Source organism: Cynara cardunculus (genome assembly GCF_001531365.2).
Source record: "Cynara cardunculus var. scolymus isolate 2C chromosome LG 17, CcrdV1, whole genome shotgun sequence".
Lineage (NCBI taxonomy): Eukaryota > Viridiplantae > Streptophyta > Magnoliopsida > Asterales > Asteraceae > Cynara > Cynara cardunculus.
This window is the reverse complement of record NC_037544.1, coordinates 6,695,281-6,699,771: the sequence shown is the minus strand read 5'-3', so window position 1 is coordinate 6,699,771 and position 4,491 is coordinate 6,695,281.

Here is a 4,491-nt window from a genome sequence, read left to right as displayed (position 1 = left end):
TTTGTGCAACCAATACAACCTAATCTCAACCGTCCATTTCATTTGATGAATATGTGATCTCATAGAAGTTTTGATTGTTTCATAATATAAAGTATTAATCATAATTAATGAACTCTATTCATATTCCATAAATATTCAAATCATAATAAATGAACTCCCATCATTTCTATAAATATCTCAATTAATTGAGTTGCAAAGGTTGTACAAATACACAAGGTTGTAAAAGAAATATACCCTATATACATACATATATATATATATATATATATATATATATATATAGAGTTTGTTTCAAATGCAACCCATTGCATTTGTACAACCAATGCAACCCAATAAATTGAAATATTTATGGAAATGATGAGAGTTCATTTATTATGATTTAAATATTTATGGAAAATGAATATGGTTAATTAATTATGATCAATACTTTATATTAGAAAACAATCAAAACTTTTATGAAATTACATATTCATCAAATTAAATGGACGGTTGAGATTGGGTTGTATTGGTTGTACAAATGATAGAGGTTGTATAATAACACACCTCTCTCTCTCTCTATATATATATGCATACCATGAAATACACCATATTGTTCTCTTTTTTTAATACACAAGCATGAATTACTATGTATATATTTTTCTATACATAGTTCTTATTTTATAGGCTTTAAAGTTCATAAAGACTTAAAATATCTAAATGTGTCCATGTTTAAGAATATAATAGGATTTTTATTATATTAGGTTGGATATATAAGAGTTGAGTTCATGTGAGACCAGTTAAATTTCATGAGACCCGTGAAATCATTTTTTTTACACTTGAAACTTCACAGCAAAATGTTAGGTAAAAAAAATTGAACCTTCACATAAAAAAAAAACACTATGAAGGTTACCTTCACAGTGTTTGTTGTAAAGTTTCAAGTGTAAAACACTGATTTCATGAGTTCCACGAAAATAGACTGGTCTTACATGATCCCAAATTTTATATATAAAATATTGATATAACTTCTTAAATTAATTTCATATACATATATAGATTTAAATATAAATTATATAATTGTTATGAATCATATAAACTAAATTTAATCGTGGATTTACCCTAATAAATATTTGGTCTTTAAATTTAAAACAATGATCATAATAAATGAATTATCAGCTTCCACAAATATCTTAAACATAATTAATGAATTATAATCATCTTTCATAAATATCTTAATTACTTTTTAATATAAAATTTATATAATTTATAACAATAATATAGTTTATATTTAAAACCTTAGGGGCTTAATCAAATAAGAACTAATTAGTTTGTGGTAACCGTGAGATCCAATCTCAACCACAAATCAATAGATAAATTAGGAAATTTATAATTTTGGTAATTTTTAATTAAAATTTTAATGCGAGGAGATTTTAGGTATTTTCTCTCCTCTCTCCTATCTCCTCTCTTCTCTCTTCTCTCTCCGTCTCCTGGCCTCCGGCCACCGTTCTTCGGTGATACCACAATGGTATCACAATGCATCTTATATGTGATTGTGTATCACACTGAGGTCGTTTGTGTGGTCGATCGGATATATAACACAGTGGTATAACAATGCATCTTATATGTGCTTGAGTATCACACTGTGGTATCACCAGAGGAAGGTGGCCGGAGGCCGGAAGACGGGGACGGAGAGAGAAGAGGAGAGAGGAGAGAAAATACCTATAACGTCATTGCATTAAAATTTTAATTAAAAATTTTCAAAATTAAAAATTTCCTAATTTATCTATTGATTTGTAGTTGGGATTGGATCTCACGGTTACCACAAACTACTCAGTTTTCTCTTGAATGAACCCCTAAAACATATATATATATATATATATATATATGGCATGAAATCCTTTGTATGTATGGCATGAAATCTACCATATTTTCATATTTCATGTCTATATTTTGTTCATTTGTATACACAAGCATGAGCTTCAATAATTTGGTTGAACCCTATATATAAAATATTGTCTAAACTCAATTCTGATCACATCAATGTTATTGTCTAAATTCATTGATTCATAACATGTATATATTTATATGCATATAACTCCACAACCTAAATCCTTTTTAATATATAAAGATTTATATCACTAATTATTCACACACACATATATATATATATACATATATATATATATATATATATAAAATACATAAATGGCATGAAATCCACCACATTTTCATATTTCATATTATACATTTATATACAAGAGGGTGTTTGGTTCGATCAGACAGATAAATGAAGGGAATGAAAATGATATGGAATGAGAACGAGAATGAACCATTCCATATCATTTTCATTCCCTCGATTTAACTAGGAATGAAAAGTTGGGCTTGTGGGAAATAAGTCTATTATATTATATAAAATCAAGTAGTTTCTTTATATTTAATCTCATTTATGGTTGTTTAATAACTGTTACCAAACACCCTCTAAATATTTATACCGTATGGGGCTGTTTATCAACACAAACTAGGTAAATATTTACCATATAAGAGTCACAAGTAATCCTCATTATAGTATAAGTATCTTTTATCTGATAAATGTTAACCGAGTAAGAGTTACCACCCTCACCTACCGAGTAAGATTCTCGGTTAGCAAAATGATACGGTAAGATTGTTAATAAATATCATCAACTTTGACCAGGTAAGTGTCTTTGACCCAACGTATATGAAGCTATAAGCGTTTAGCTGTCCAATAAGAAACGATACATGTTTAGTAAATGAGCCCTAAGATAGAGGTTGTTCGGTTGTTTTTACATTAAGCTTTATATGTGTTAAGTTGTCTTTATGAATTAATCTGATTGTATTTAAGATAAATTATTGTTTGGTCATTATGTTGAATAACCACTTTGAGTGTCAAAAAATGGCTATTTTACCCGTCGGTCTATGTTAAACCCTGATTAAAATAATTGTCTGATAAATGTGTTCAGTAATGGATTTTGAATGATAAAAAAATATTCGTTTAAGCGTTTTGAATGATAGAATATTGATAGTTTAATGGATACATATCATTCCAAAGGGTTAATCAGAGGGGCGGACCCATACTGGTGCATATGATGGTACAGGAGATTTCTACGTTGATCTGTTGTAATGTGAAAAAAAAAGTCCGAGTAAGCGTTTATCATGTAAAAGACATTTACCAATAATCCATTTTGATGACCAAAAATATTTATCTGATAAGGTAAGTGAGGGTGGTGACTTATGTCGGTAAGTACTTGGTAAACGGCCCCTAAATGCCATAATAGCCATTTTATGACTTGGGTTTATAGAACCAAAAGATTGTGCATCTTATGTAAAAGTATTACAATAAGTTTATATGACGTATTTGGAGGTTTTAACAGAAAAAATTAGTACACTTTTAAAAATAAAATGTTGTGTTAGATTTTTTACGATACACATGGAAGTGTCATAAGAACGCATCTTTTTATAGGAAACTTGTATTTTATACAACATTTTTTCAAATAACGTCATATAAGAAAATTAATATGACACATTATTTTCAAAAGTGTCCTAAAAACTTGTTAATACGTCTAAAAACGTCTTATAAATATATTGCAATGTTTTTATATTTAACAATTGTTTGATCATATAAACTAATTAAGTCGTATAAAACAATCTATTAGGACACTTAGACATTTTTGACATCTTATAAACCCAACTTATTATAATTAGTTCTTATGAAACCTTTTGGTTATGCATAATCAATGTTATTTTCAACCCATATGTGTGTGCGCATGAATGCATACGTGTGTGTATGTGTGCGTGCATGTGTGTGTGTGTGAGAGAGAGAGAGATTAAACGAGAATAAGGTTAAAATACAAGAACACGATCCTAAAAACCTAGGGGATGCTTTTACAAATATGTCACGTAAACAAGTTTAATTTTTCCCAATGTAATAGTATATACTTTAAAAAGCACAAAAACTCACCAATTGAAGTTCTAATATATTAAAACTCTAAAACAAGACAAAAAATATATCTGAACTCTACATATATCACTCATGAAATTGGAATATTATATATATATATATATATATATATATATATTACATGAGACCAAAGGTTTTTCGTGAGACCCGTAAGACCAATTTATATTAATTGATCAACTTTATAAGCTAATGATCTAATAGTCTAAAGTTGCACGGTGACAATTTTGTGATTATTGAGAAATATCGTGGCGTTTATGAATGTTCAGATTGTCAGATTGTAGATCTAATCCGAGAGTTGAGAATTGATCTTACGGGTCTCACGAAAAACCCTTAGTCTCATATGATCCCAAATCTATACATACATACGCTAGCGATCAAATGCAAACCACTCAATTTGTACAAACCGTGCAAACCGCATTCAACCAATCATAATTTTTCATTTTGTTCATTTTTTTGTAATTATGAGAAGTTGATTAATCATTTTTATTGTGGAGGGTGTTAATCATAGATATTATCATCTTCATCATTTTAATTTTAGA